Source organism: Diabrotica virgifera, chromosome 9 (genome assembly GCF_917563875.1).
Source record: "Diabrotica virgifera virgifera chromosome 9, PGI_DIABVI_V3a".
Classification (NCBI taxonomy): domain Eukaryota; kingdom Metazoa; phylum Arthropoda; class Insecta; order Coleoptera; family Chrysomelidae; genus Diabrotica; species Diabrotica virgifera.
In genome coordinates, this window is record NC_065451.1 from 28,216,732 (window position 1) to 28,233,053 (window position 16,322).

The 16,322-nt window shown below is 30.0% G+C and overlaps 2 long non-coding RNA genes across 2 annotated transcripts; one reads left to right on the forward strand and one right to left on the reverse strand.

Moving 5' to 3' along the window:
- Positions 1 to 2,134: 2,134 nt before the first annotated feature.
- Positions 2,135 to 3,215, reverse strand: LOC126892649 (uncharacterized). Its single transcript, XR_007700948.1, has 2 exons — positions 2,993 to 3,215; positions 2,135 to 2,938 (listed from the first exon to the last, which is right to left on the reverse strand). It is a non-coding gene; the product is annotated as an uncharacterized LOC126892649 (long non-coding RNA).
- Positions 3,216 to 3,858: 643 nt separating this feature from the next.
- LOC126892644 (uncharacterized) lies at positions 3,859 to 6,666 on the forward strand. The gene is made up of 3 exons (XR_007700939.1): positions 3,859 to 5,171; positions 5,232 to 5,428; positions 5,491 to 6,666. It is a non-coding gene; the product is annotated as an uncharacterized LOC126892644 (long non-coding RNA).
- Positions 6,667 to 16,322: the final 9,656 nt, after the last annotated feature.

The window sequence follows — 16,322 nt, forward strand, 5'->3', positions numbered from 1 at the left end:
GGTGAGTTCTATGCACTTTTGGTACAAACACATCTGCAGGAAAATTGTTCCAGGTTAAATTTACTATCGAAACATTACATTTTAAAGTTAAAAATATTTTTTTTTACAAAAATATATTCAAAAGAAAAGCAAGAAAAAAAACTTCAATCCTTACTCTTTAAAATGACATTTAGTAGAAGTCTCTATGATTTATGATTTCCAAAATATGATTTTTCAAAGTTCGCCACTCACAGCGATTTTGGCCCATTTTCCTTGTTACTTCTCAAACATTGTTCTGTAACTTTTTTCTACGTAGCTTTAGGTATATGCAATGTTACATTTAATAGGAAAAAAGGTCAATTACCTTTAAAAAGTTTTATACTTTTAATGATTTTTGATATATTTTACGATTATTTTTAAATTTCTCATTATAACTTTTTTTATTGTATATGTAGGTATATTATTGTCTAATAAAAAAGAAAGCTTATTTTATTTACTTTAAAATGGTGTATCGTAAAAAATTCTGGGACTATTTTTAAACAAGATTGGAACCCTATGGAAAACTTTTTTATTATTAACTTTATGAAAAAAAAATTATGATATAATATGCAATCATATTTTTCTAATTGAAAAAAATAAAAAAAATTTAAAATTTTTCTCAAATTACGGATACTCTTGGATATCCTACGGATATCGTGTTTAAGAATTGTCCTAGAATTTTTTGCAATACACCATTTTAAAGTAAAGAAAATAAGCTGTATATACAATGTATATACTTAAACGTACAAGAAAAAAAGTCATAATGAGAAATTTGAAAAAGCATAACTTCCTTATAAATAACCTTATACAATAGACTATTTTAAAGGTATAGTATTTTTACTACAAAAACGTTATTACGTAGGTCAAAATTTTTGACGTAAGAGAACTGTCAAAACATTAGAATGTGACTTTTCATTATTGCCGTGTTTATAATAAACATAGCAATAATGAAAAGTCACATTCTAATGTTTTGACAGTTCTCTTACGTAAAAAATTTTGACCTACGTAATAACGTTTTTGTAGTAAAAATACTATAATTAATTTCTCTTTCTACTATTGCATATACGTAGAAATGCGCACGAAATAGTTACAGAACAATGTTTGCGAAATAATGGGGAAAATTGCCCAAAAATGCTGTGAGCGACAAACTTAGAAAAATCCTATTTCGGAAACTATAAATCTTAGAGAATTTTACCAAACTTCATTTTAAAGAGGAAGGATGGAAGTTATTTTTCGCTAAAGCAATGCCTATACCTATATCCCTGTGGAAAATAGTTATGGGGCTAAAAACAAAATTGCTTTCTTTCGTGTTTTTTTCTTGCTTTTATTTTGAATATATTATTTTTGTAAAAAAAAATATTTTTGACTTTAAAATGTGATGTTTGGATAGTAAATTTAACCTGGAACAATTTTCCTGTAGATGTGTTTATATCAAAAGTGCATAGAACTCACCCTAATTCGCCCTGTGACTAGGGACTAATTCACCCCTTTCTCAAAAACTCACTCATTTCAATGGTAGCACTCCATGGTTTTTTCTAATTTAGAGACAGATATGAGACAATAAAATCCCGTTAACGTTGTAGTTCCTTTTAGTTCTCTTATTTTGAACATAATCAATAGCCTAAAAGGTTTATTCCAAGAATAAGCTTTTACGAATATTCTAAGTAACTACATACATGAATGTGCTCAGTATATTTGGTCCGAGAATATTCTTCGAAGTATATGCAAAAAACATGAAATTTAGAATGTTTTTATAGTACATGCTATGCTTCTACTACACACATACTAAAAAGAATATATTCCGACGAATGTTGGTAGTGTATGCTTCGAACATGAAAGGAAAATCATTGTTATGTAGTATAATGTTGATAGTTTTATTTTTATTGGACTGCAGTTTGTTAATAAATTTATAAATAAATAGGTATATTATATTGGTGACTGATTTGATTTTAAGTATTTTATTATTAGCAATTTATAAATACATGATATTGGTGTTTGATTTTGAGTATCCTTTAAAATTTATTTTATATCTCATTCTGTTAAAAGGTCTTCCACAACTAGCAAAAATGTATGAACAAGGAAGTTATTTTAAAGGACAAAAATAATAATAGAAAAATTAGCTTTATGGTGTTTTTTTTATTAATTTTTTTGACAGTATGTTTAAATAAACAAATGCTGATGACATGAAAATGAAAGTGTAATACATACTTTTGGCTCAAAACTTTATAGATTATGGGACTTATGTCCCCGTTAAACCTCGGTTAGCTAATCGGGACAGAAAAGTACCTCATTGGGCCTCTTGCGTTGTAATATCATGTATAATCATAATATCATCATCATTGGCTCCGCAACCCATGGTGGGTCTTGACCTGTTCCAGAATCAGCTTCCTATCCCTCACCTTGGCTTTCCAATTTCGCACTCCTAATCATAATAATAAGTACAATTGTGTTTATGTCTATGTTATGCATACATTTCTGTCCTGATTAAACCCCGGTTAGCTAATGGCGGTTTAACCGGGACATAAAGTGCCGGCCCTACATCTAAATAATAAAGGATTAAAATTCCAAAAACCTTTGTTTTATTGTATTAACCTGTTTATATTGTTAATGCCATACGTATATTATGTTATATCTGTTGAATTGAACTGTACTTTTTAATCCAGAATTTTAACAAATCCTAAGCTTTTCCACAATTTCACAAGCATATTTGTGCATTCAAATTAATTGAAATTACATCTTATATATCTATACCTACTAAAAATATTTATTTCTACACAAAAATGTCTAAATTAATAATTATAAAGAATGTCTATGTGATTCTTGTAATTAACAGTTTAAAATTATTTACAAATTATATTTATAGCTTCAATAAATGTCCTTGTTTCATATTGATTTGGGTCAAACCATGCATAATCTGTATCTGAGAATAAACTTTTATTTAGGAATCCTTTTTAATGAATAAAACAGGACATACATAACCAACTTAGATCCAAATATCCAAAATATAAAAATAAATCCAATATCCAATAATCCGATCAAAGATGTGACAGTGACAAATACAAAATACAATTGAAGTTAGACGCGTTTCTTGTTTCTCAACGTAATTTGTCCTTCAAACTATCTCGGAAACGGCAACGTTGGAGTTGAGGACACGCACGCGCAAATTAGGGAGCCGCACTGTATCTTTAGCCGCTCCTGCGCCTGGATTCCGTGCACTGTAGATATCTACATGTCGCTTTCTATTGGTGTCAATTTTCGTAAAAATATTTGAATTTTAGCTTTAATTGAATTATTTTCTAGTTTTGCTAGGTTATACTCTAATTGATGCTGAAGTGAGACTTAGTAAAACAAGAAAATATTTGAATTAAAACTAAAAATTCAAATATATTGACATTAATAGAAAGCGATATGCGCAGTGTCAATATATTTTAATTTTTAGTTTTAATTCAATTATTTTCTTGTTTTACTAAGTCTCACTTCAGCATCAATTAGAGTATAACCTAGCAAACCTAGAAAATAATTCAATTAAAGCTAAAATTCAAATATTTTTACGAAAATTGACATCGATAGAAAGCGACATGTAGATATCTACAGTGCACGGAATCCAGGGCCTGAAGTTTTGAGGAACAAATTTTGAAGTAACAAAGAGAACCTTATGTACAAATAGTACAAGTTGGAGTGAGCGCGAGAGATTGTTCCGAACATATCCGTCGTCGGCTACCGCCGTTGACCGAACAGCAAACAGCTGTTTGGGTTCCTTGGTGTTTCTAAGTTGCTTTCAAACGGTAGATAGAAACAGGGTTGCCAGATTGGTGTATTTTCCCAAAATTTTGGGTTAATTTGAAAGCGTCTATTGAGATTTTTCTAAGCAGAAATTGTAGTGGGATTTTTTGGGGGCGGAAAATTATGGATGATTTTAAGGGGTCATGGTAAATTAAATTTGCGAATGTACATAGAACTGTATATTATACTCCCATATAATCGAAGACGATAGGAACTATGAATTATTTCCATGGCCCTCGTTGATATTGTAGTATGAATTTTGCTTTACTGTTCTCTTCATTTGACTAATAATTTATTAAAATGCGGCAACAATTTAAATTTGGGGACTTTGGGGTATTTGAGCTTCAATTTCAGGGAATTTCAGTTTCTAAGTGGGGGATTTATAAAATATCATCTGGCAACTCTGGATAGAAAGCTCAGTAGGTACTTAAAATAAAATTTCAACTTATGTCGCTCGATTTGATTTTTGTATAATTTTTAAAATTGTATTACCCTTCTATTCTTAATTATTAAATTACTAGCTTCTAAATTCACTTGATTTCTGTCTAAAAACAAGTCAAAAGATGAACCTAACCTTGCATAACTACAGAGTTATCTCATAACTTGAGGTTTAACGTCGCGTTATAAAGTGACCAGATAACTCAAGAACTGTCAAGAAATAACGCAAATAGTTAAGTTAAGTATGATACATCACACCAATTCGATGGTTATAACATAACTACAGGATAACTTTACGTTAACGATAACTTCGGTCATCCATCACAGGGCAGATTAACCAGATAGACTCTCAGAGGTTTAAATAGGTACAAGAAAATAGAGAAAAACTACGACTAATAATATAACCTATATTGTTAAGTCGACAAAGTACCCTCTAAGGCCCGTATTTATAGTCGAGTCTCAAGACAGCGTCGATGCTCAAGACCGACCTTGAACCAACTTTGTGTTTTATAAACCGATCTCGAGACCCGACGCAGTCTTGGGAAGTGTAAAATGACAGGCGAATCTCAAGTCATCGATCGACCTTCCTCAAGACCGCGATTCTAACCTAACTTTGTTTGTTATTGTTTGAATTTTGAATATTTTTAATTCAGTTCCAACATATATTTTTTGTTTTTCTAATTACAATAAAAATGTATGAAGAAGTAAAAGCATTTTTAGAGTTTATTGATAATATTGGAGAAGAAAATCGCCCAGGAAGTATACAAAAGCGATATATTCAAGATAAAAATATAATCTAAAATACAATGGAGTATTACAATATTGAAATTCATCAGCGAATCAGCGCATTAACTTAAACAACAAAGGTTTTATGCTACTTATAGGAATATAACCAGTTTTTATAAGGAAGCCCACTTTCCAAAAATGTACAGGTACTGTAAAGACATACAATATATGTTATTCAGGCTCTTATGATGTAAATGAATTTGTAGGTACTAGAAGAGAAATTATGTATATTATTGTATTGTTCAACAAGAAGGTTATCAAGTTATTCAATATTTGATCTAAGAGCATTAAGAGTGAAATTGTGAAATGGAAAGAAGTGAAATTCCAGGATTATTAATAGGAATAGATGACAGTAGTGGGTATGCATGCAGACACTATCTACTTACCCCAGTATTACAGCCAGGTATTTATTGATAATTGCTAAATAAATAGTAGATTATTTAATAGACATAAATATCTTTTTAGGTAATGATCAAGAAAATAAGATATTTTTACCATAGTACTCATGTGAGAACAAGAAATGTAGAAAAGCTATTTGGAACCTGGAAAAGAGAGTTTCCTTGTCTTCAACAAGGTCTACAAACCACATTATATACATGTCTTGCAATAATATGTGCTACAGCAGTACCTTATAATCTAGGTAAATAATGATCTGGTGGTAAATAGACATGTTAATGATGTGGAACAATCTCTAAATTTTTGGTGACATTTTTTTCAACAATGTTTTGCATGAGAATATATTATTGAATACCTACTCTTATTGTGTTTGATTTTTTTGTCGTATTATTTCTCAAAATGTCATCATGATCATTGTTCGACAACCCTTTTTGTTTGAGTTTTGGTCTCTTGAGGAATACAGCTCCATTCCAGTCTATTTCAGGATTTGTTCTTACAATTTTTTATTTTTAAAATATCAATGTCTTATTCTATTTGTTCCTTATATCTAATCTATAGTCTTTCTCTCGTTATATGTCCAGCTGACATTTGTGTGTTTATTTTGGAAAGTATTTCATATGCTTCAATCCTTCCTCTTAGAACGTGGTCCTATTTTGATGAATGTATATGGATCGTGGTATGCCCTGTATTGTTCAAAATTATATTTCATATGCTTCCATCCTTCCTCTTAGAACGTGGTCCTATTTTGATGAATGTATATGGATCGTGGTATGCCCTGTATAGTTCAAAATTATATTTCATATGCTTCCATCCTTCCTCTTAGAACGTGGTCCTATTTTGATGAATGTATATGGATCGTGGTATGCCCTATGCCCTGTATAGTTCAAAATTATATCTTCTCTGGTCTTCATATTTTAGATGCTATTTAGCCTGATTCTAGTGCTTTATCGTTATTTCCAGTGCTTTATCAATTTATCATCATTTATTTTACCTACCTGTCTACTGCTACTCTACTTTCACCATATATTTTTGGAATATAAATATATAGTAACCTTCTGTCTTTCTCTTGTTCAACTGGAATTTGTTTATTTATTCTGAGATTATTGAATTTATGAATATTATTGAATCTGTATTATGTTAGATATATTATTTTTTATTTTATTTCTTAATATGTATTTTTTATATTTTATTTTAAAATAAATGAGTATGAGTTTCCCTCTTCTTAAATAAGTATTTATTTGACAAACCTTTCCTTACCAAATATAAAATTAATTACACATCTGGACCTCGGAGGTAAACTACACTATGTCATTTCGAGCAACTGTATTTAGCATGTGTTTGCAACAAAGTTTAGAGCACTTAGGATGTTAATAAAAATCTGATATATCCCATAATTAGTTGAAAGACAATATGACTATATTTTAATGATAATATATAACCAATGTGTATAATCCAACTAATAAAAAAACACCATGTCGACATAGTGTAGATTACCTCCGAGGTCCAGGCGTGTAAACAGCAATACTTTGATGAGCACTCTAATAATCAGCAAAATAGCGCAAAAAATGGAAAACATATGTTGTGAAATAAAGAGATGTAAAATTATCTATAGGAACCTATAAATTTACATTACATAGTTTGTCACCTTTAGATGTGTGGGAGGAGTATGACAACTGTCACAGAGGTCTAAAGGTGGGAAATTATGTAATGTAATGTAAATTTATAGGTTCCTATTGATAATTGTACACCTCTAATAGTTTCATCTCCTTTTATTTCACAACGTACTATATGTTTCCATCTTTTGTGTCATTTTTCCAGTTAATAGCACGCTCATCACTGTATACCATTATTTATGCAGATGACATAGTCCTCTTAACAAGAAAAAAAGCTGAAGTTGTTTAGAAACTTGAGAGGTGAAGCAAGAAAATTGCATGTCTATAAATGAAACAAAAATAAAATATTAAGTGTATTGAAATGTGTGGAGAGATGAAATAGAATAAATTTTTCACACTAAAAACAGGAACAAAGGCATACAAAATTGAAAATATCAACAAATTCAAGTATTTAGGAGTGGGAATAATTGATAAATGGGAAGAAGAAAAAGAAATAGAAAAGATACTACTAAGAGTAAGCTATAGTATTTTTACTACAAAAACGTTATTACGTAGGTCAAAATTTTTGACGTAAGAGAACTGTCAAAACATTAGAATGTGACTTTTCATTATTGCCATGTTTATAATAAACACACAATAATGAAAAGTCACATTCTAATGTTTTGACAGTTCTCTTACGTCAAAAATGTTGACCTACGTAATAACGTTTTTGTAGTAAAAATACTATAGTAAGCAGATCGATGGTATATGATTGAAGTCAAAAATGTATGTAGGACAACTATAATGCAAAAATGTATTATGAAGCAGTTATTTTAAGTGGCATTGTATGCTTGTGGCACTTGAAACAATGAATAAGAAAGATGAAATGAAAATAGACATAGTACTGGTAGGGGCTGGCAGTTCTGAGTTAGGACTGGCAAAAAATAATAGATATGGAAAGTCAGGTGGCTAGGTCAACATTACTTGAATGTAAGAGCGACATGTAAGAGATTATTTTTGGAGAGAAAAAAAGAGAAAGACCATGAAAAGAGTTGTTCGAAGCAGTAAGGAGATTTGGATGATATAGAAGTGTAGAATTGGAGGAGGAGCGTTAATGTCCAGTAGAAATGGATAGGCTATATTTACTTTTGTGCTGTTATTTGGGTAAGATTAATATTTTATATCAATATTGTTGTTGCTTGATAAAAATTCTTCTAATAATTTAATTTTATCTGACTCATTCAGACATATATTTATACATTTTAGAGTAGATGACTTTAAAACAATATCGCCAATGAGTTGCATTCCTGGGACGATTTTATTAAAATATAGTTAATTCAATTACATAAAATCAACTTTAACTCAATAATATCCATCACAAAAAATTTATAGCATGTGATCTGTCTTGTAAGAATTTAAACATTAAATAAATTTAATTTCAAACTTAAATTGAGGCTTATTCCCATGAAAATAGTAATTGCATTTTATACAAGTTCCACCTCTCATGGTTTCTTCTTTGTTGTTAGTCAGATGAAGAATATAAACATAGAAGAAAGCTTACACCATTAATAAAAAGGCAGGTAATACTAGGAAGTACCAGAGTTTTATTTGCTTTGCTTTCTCTCATAAGAAATAAACCATTACTCTCAACCAAGAATAAAGTAATATCACAGTATTCTGTTATACTGGGGTAATATCAAAGAATATATTTATACTTTCCTTTAATATGCAATCCTTTACCACAAAGAAAAGAAATCCTTTCTCATAATGGAAACAAATTATGAGAGGTCATTAACCATTGAAAAAATAGCATGTAAGATTTAGAAAAAATAAAAATGTAAACTTTCAATCAATAAAATAAACTTTATTTAACTGAAAACATTTTAATAATCTATGTATGTATTTTCAAAAAACAAATTAAATATAAAAACATTGCAAAGATATTTAACTTGACGATTGACAGTTTTTAGTTGGTGTTCTATGTCAAAGTTGCTTAAAATCCATAATTTTCCAGCCTCGAGATCAATCTTGGCCGAGATTAGCCGAAGACTCGTTTATAAAACAGAACGTGGGCCCTGATTCTAATTCATTTCGACAGTCGCAATTTCATTTCGACACCGCCATGACAGCCGCAGAATTCATTTCGATATTAGTTACAACTGGGGATATTAACCTTATCATGTTGAGACTGCTCAGAATTTGGGTTGGCGCTCCCGTTTATTGGAACTTGTTGATAGTCTGGGAAAATTATCGAAAAAATGCCATTTTTGGGAAAAATTATTTACCAGCTATTTTATTGCTAAAATCGAATCTTAAGATTGCATATACAGTGCGTCCATAAAGTAACGCATAAATTCATTATTTCGTAAACCAGCGACATTAATGAAAAATCCTGAAACGGGTCGATTTTTATTTTTAGATTCAGATTTTTTGGCATATATATCATACTAGTGACGTCATCCATCTGGGCGCGATGACGTAATCGATGATTTTTTTAAATGAGAATGGTCATGTGATAGCTCATTTGAAAGGGTATTCAATTCTCTATTCACTAATATAAACATTTACCTAATTATTTATACAAGGTGTTCAAAAAACATTTTTTTAATTAAAATAATTGAAACAAAAAGAAGAATGTACGTAATTTATTTAATTCAAAATACGTTTTACTGTTGTCAGAAAACAGGAAAAAAATGTTTATTTGAGAAATAAATATTGTTTTTTGCTTAAATTCAATGTTAAAGCTGCCACCCACCTGTCGCTTGGCAGTTTGAACATTTCGTTTAAGCGAAAATCAATGTTTATTTGTCAAATAAAATTTTTTCTGTGTACTGACAGTAGTAAAATGTATTTTGAAATAAAAAATTACATTATATTCTTCTTTTTGTCTCACTTATTTTAATTAAAAAATGTTTTTTGAACACACTGTATAAATAATTATGTTAATGTTTATATTCTTGGATAGAGAATTGAATACCCTTTTAAATGAGCTATCATGTGACCCCTATTCTCATTTAAAAAAATCATCGATTACGTCATCACGCCCAGATTGATGACTTCACTAGTATGATATATATGCCAAAAAACCGTAATTTAAAAATAAAAATCGACGTGTTTCGGGAATTTTCCTTAAAGTAACCAGTTTACGAAATAACGAATTTATGCGTTACTTTATTAGTAATATGGGGTATGACAAGTCCGCAGAAAGTGTGTTATTTTATTTATAAACAAATTAGCACTTCTAAATCTTCTTTATTTTTCCATTAGTGGTCTGTAACTCCTAAAATTTTTCCTTTGAGCCAAAAACACTCAAATAAAAATTCACCGTAATTTAGTTCTGCACGTTATTTTTTTTCCGATTTCCTTCAACAAAAATTTTACTCAGAAAATCCGAGTTTTCCCAAAAAATCTGCAATTTTCAATTAAAATTTTAGGGAAGTACCCAATTATTTATCAATAATTAAATAATTGATGACATGAAAGATATATTATAGTAGATTATACAGAGGGGCTAAATTATGGAATAAATTCATTTCTTTAAAACGGACGATTTTGGAGCAAAATCCCGAAAGAGGTCGATTTTTATTTTTAAATTACAATTTTTTGGCATATATTTCTTACTAGTGACGTCATCCATCTGAGCGTGATGACGTAATCGATAATTTTGTTAATGGGAATAGGGGTCGTGTGGTAGGTCATTTGAAAGGGCGTTCAATTCTCTATTCAGTAATATAAACATTATTATCATTAGGTATTTATACAGGGTTGCCAAAAAAATTTTTGAATTAAATTAATTGGCGCAAAAAGAAGAATGTATGTAATTTATTTAACTCAAAATACATTGTACTGCTGTCAGAAAATAGAAGAAAAGGTTTATTTCACAAATAAGCATTTCTTTTCGCTTAAATTAAATCACAAACAGCCTCCCTCCTACCTATTGGCAGTTTGAACATTTAATTTAAGCTAGAAGCAATGTTTATTTGCAAAATAAACATTTTTTTCTATTTTCTGACAGCAATAGAATGTACTTTGAGTTAAATAAATTACATGCATCCTTCTTCTTGCGTCAATTAATTTAATTCAAAAAATTTTTTGGCCTCCCTGTATAAATAATGATATTAATGTTTATAATACTGAATAGAGAATTGAACGCCTTTGTAAATGAGCTACAACACGAACCCCTATTCCTATTTAAAAAAATAATCGATTACGTCATCACGCTCGGATGGATGACGTCACTAGTTTGAAATATATGCCAAGAAATTTAATTTAAAAATAAAAATCGACCTGTTTCGGGATTTTTCTCTAAAATCGTCCATTTTAGAGAAAATGAATTTATTCCATAATTTAGCCCCTCTCTGTATATCAGGAGACCGGCGACAATCTAACCAATAATTTAGCAATAATTAAAATGTTAATTAAAAAATTTCGGTCGAAATAATAACCAGAAAGATTATGATACACCAGAATAATTATGATTTTCGTATAAAAAAGCACTATACCTATTCAACGTACCTTACAGGATTGAAATTGGACCATTTGAGCGGTCTCAGGAATGTTATAAAGAAACAATTTTTTGGCTTATAAACAAATAGAACCCCTCAGAAAATATTAGATTTAATTAAATTAAGTTAACGCTGTTGAAAAGGGCACGGCATCTGTGTCCTTTTCGAAGAAAAACAAATTGAATTGCGAGGAGTGATTCCAGGTATAACCGGTCAAATTTGACCGGCATTTGCGACAGAGTTATAAACAACAGGATTTTAATCTTTGAACCATTAGATACCTTTTAATTCCGGTCCTCTTTGTACATACAAATTTTCATATCTTCAAGACACTTATAACAAAAAAGATTTATGTCACTGTCACCAAATTATTTAATTATTGATAAATAATTACTTCCCTCAAATTTTAGTTGAAAATTAAAGATTTTGTTTGGAAAACCCGAATTTTCCGAGGAAAATTTCCGTCGAAGGAAATTGGAATAAATTATCAATGTGCACAATTACTGTCAATTTTTATGTGAGTGTTTTGGTTTAAAGTTAAAATTTTCGGAGTTATAGAGCAATAATAAAAAAAGATTTCGGAGCGCTAATTTGTTTATAAACAAAATAGCACACTTTCTGTGGACTTTGCACAGCTATATTACTAATATAGGAAATCTTAAGGTTTGATTTCAGCATGTCCAGCAATAAAATAGCTGGTAATTAATTTTTCTTGTTTTTTACTAATTTTCCCAGATTATTACCTTACATCTTTCATTGAGTTGATGATTCATGTTGTGGACATTCTCAATTATTATATTTCTAATTTAATACTATTCTATCTAATTCCTCAAAACAAGCAAATTTCAATTAAACCGAGCTATATTATAATACCTTTTGCTTTAGTTTTCCTTGCAAGAAATAAACAAAACACATCTAAACTAAACCTAACCTCGCTTTTGGCCATTCATTCATCTCCGTGTCAAATAATTTCGACAGTCGAAATTATAATATCAACACCCTTTTTAAAGTCGCTATTAATTTCGATAGTCGCTATTTCATGACGTCACTTCGTTAGTTCAACTAAAATCCACAAGGCTCGCACAATCGCATTTCAACCGTCGCCATATTGAAAGCGACTTGTTTAGTGTCGAAATTTGATTTAGAATCAGGGCCCTGATTCTAAATCAAATTTCGACCAAAAACAAGTCGCTTTCAATATGGCGACTGTCGAAATTATTTGACACGGAGATGAATGAATGGCCAAAAGCGAGGTTAGGTTTAGTTTAGATGTGTTTTGTTTATTTCTTGCAAGGAAAACTAAATCAAAAGGTATTATAATATAGCTGGGTTTAATTGAAATTTGCTTGTTTTGGGGAATTAGATAGAATAGTATTAAATTAGAAATATAATAATTGAGAATGTCCACAACATGAATCATCAACTCAATGAAAGATGTGAGGTAATAATCTGGGAAAATTAGTAAAAAACAAGGAAAATTAATTACCAGCTATTTTATTGCTGGACATGCTGAAATCAAATCTTAAGATTTCCTATATTAGTAATATAGCTGTGCAAAGTCCACAGAAAGTGTGCTATTTTGTTTATAAACAAATTAGCACTCCGAAATCTTTTTTTTTTATTATTGCTCTATAACTCCGAAAATTTTAACTTTAAACCAAAACACTCACATAAAAATTGACAGTAATTTAATTCTGCACATTGATAATTTATTCCAATTTCCTTCGACGGAAATTTTCTTCGGAAAATTCGGGTTTTCCAAACAAAATCTTTAATTTTCAACTAAAATTTGAGGGAAGTAATTATTTATCAATAATTAAATAATTTGGTGACAGTGACATAAATATTTTTTGTTATGAGTGTCTTGAAGATATGAAAATTTGTATGTACAAAGAGGACCGGAATTAAAAGGTATCTAATGGTTCAAAGATTAAAATCCTGTTGTTTATAACTCTGTCGCAAATGCCGGTCAAATTTGACCGGTTATACCTGGAATCACTCCTCGCAATTCAATTTGTTTTTCTTCGAAAAGGACACAGAAGCCGTGCTCTTTTCAACAGCGTTAACTTAATTTAATTTAATCTAATATTTTCTGAGGGGTTCTATTTGTTTATAAGCCAAAAAATTGTTTCTTTATAACATTCCTGAGACCGCTCAAATGGTCCAATTTCAATCCTGTAAGGTACGTTGAATAGGTATAGTGCTTTTTTATATGAAAATCATAGTTATTCTGGTGTATCATAATCTTTCTGGTTATTATTTCGACCGAAATTTTTTAATTAACATTTTAATTATTGCTAAACTATTGGTTAGATTGTCGCCGGTCTCCTGATATACAGAGAGGGGCTAAATTATGGAATAAATTCATTTTCTCTAAAATGGACGATTTTAGAGAAAAATCCCGAAACAGGTCGATTTTTATTTTTAAATTAAATTTCTTGGCATATATTTCAAACTAGTGACGTCATCCATCCGAGCGTGATGACGTAATTATTTTTTTAAATAGGAATATGGGTTCGTGTTGTAGCTCATTTACAAAGGCGTTCAATGCTCTATTCAGTATTATAAACATTAATATCATTATTTATACAGGGAGGCCAAAAAAAATTTTGAATTAAATTAATTGACGCAAGAAGAAGAATGCATGTAATTTATTTAACTCAAAATACATTCTATTGCTGTCAGAAAATAGAAAAAAATGTTTATTTTGCAAATAAACATTGCTTTTAGCTTAAATTAAAAGTTCAAACTGCCAATAGGTAGGAAGGAGGCTGTTTGTGATTTAATTTAAGCGAAAAGAAATGTTTATTTGTGAAATAAACCTTTTTTTCTATTTTCTGACAGCAGTACAATGTATTTTGAGTTAAATAAATTACATACATTCTTCTTTTTGCGCCAATTAATTTAATTCAAAATTTTTTTTGGCAACCCTGTATAAATACCTAATGATATTAATGTTTATATTACTGAATAGAGAATTAAACGCCCTTTCAAATGACCTACCACACGACCCCTATTCACATTAACAAAATTATCGATTACGTCATCACGCTCAGATGGATGACGTCACTAGTATGAAATATATGCCAAAAAATTGTAATTTAAAAATAAAAATCGACCTCTTTCGGGATTTTGCTCCAAAATCGTCCGTTTTAAAGAAATGAATTTATTCCATAATTTAGCCCCTCTGTATAATCTACTATAATAAATCTTTCATGTCTTCAATTATTTAATTATTGATAAATAATTAGGTACTTCCCTAAAATTTTAATTGAAAATGGCAGATTTTTTGGGAAAACTCTGATTTTCTGAGTAAAATTTTTGTTGAAGGAAATCGGAAAAAAAATAACTTTGTGCAGAACTAAATTACGGTGAATTTTTATTTGAGTGTTTTTGGCTCAAAGGAAAAATTATAGGAGTTACAGACCACTAATTGAAAAAAAAAAAGAAGATTTAGGAGTGCTAATTTGTTTATAAATAAAATAACACACTTTCTGCGGACTTGTCATACCCCATATTACTAATATATGCAATCTTAAGATTCGATTTTAGCAATAAAATAGCTGGTAAATAATTTTTCCCAAAAATGGCATTTTTTCGATAATTTTCCCAGACTATCAACAAAATCCAAGAAACCGAAGCGCCAACCCAAATTCTGAGCAGTCTCAACATGATAAGGTTAATATCCCCAAGAATCGCTATACTCTCCGGCTGTCATGGCGGTGTCGAAATGAAATTGCGACTGTCGAAATGAATTAGAATCAGGCCCCAGGGCCGTGGTCTTGAGCTCGACGTTGCCGTAAGATCGTCTTGGCTGAGACCGATCTCGAGACCGGTCTCAGCCAAGACGATCTTACGGCAACGTCGAGCTCAAGACCACGTTCTGTTTTATAAACGAGTCTTCGGCTGATCTCGGCCAAGATTGATCTCGAGGCTGGAAAATTATGGATTTTAAGCAATTTTGACATAGAACACCAACTAAAAACTGTCAATCGTCAAGTTAAATATCTTTGAAATGTTTTTATATTTATTTTGTTTTTTGAAAATGGATTATTAAAATGTTTTCAGTTAAATAAAGTTTATTTTATTAGTGGATAGTTTACATTTTTATTTTTTCTAAATCTTACATGCTATTTGTTCAAAGGTTAATGACCTCTCATTTCTTTCCATTATGAGGTAAAGGATTTCTTTTCTTTGTGGTAAAGGATTGCATATTAAAGGAAAGTATAAATATATTCTTTGATATTACCCCAGTATATAACAGAATACTGTGATATTACTTTATTCTTCGTTGGAGATATCCTTTATTTCTTCTGAGTGAAAGCAAATAAAACTATGGTACTTCCTAGTATTACCTGCCTTTTTATTAATGGTGTAAGCTTTCTTGTATGTTTATATTCTTCATCTGACTTAAAACAAAGAAGAAACCATGACAGGTGGAACTTATATAAAATGCAATTACTATTTTCATGGGAATAAGCTGCAATTTAAGTTTGAAATTAAATTTATTTAATGTTTAAATTCTTAAAGACAGATCAAGTGCTATAAATTTTGTGACGGATATTATTGAGTTAAAGTTGATTTTATGTAATCGAATTAACTATATTTTAATAAAATCGTCCCAGGAACGCAACTCATAAATATTGGCTATATTGCTTTAAAGTCATCACTCTAAAATGTATAAATATATGTCTGAATTGTCAATATGAATGAGTCAGATAAAATTAAATTATTAGAAGAATTTTTATCAAGCAACAACAATATTGATATAAAATATTAACAATCTTACCCAAATAACAGCACA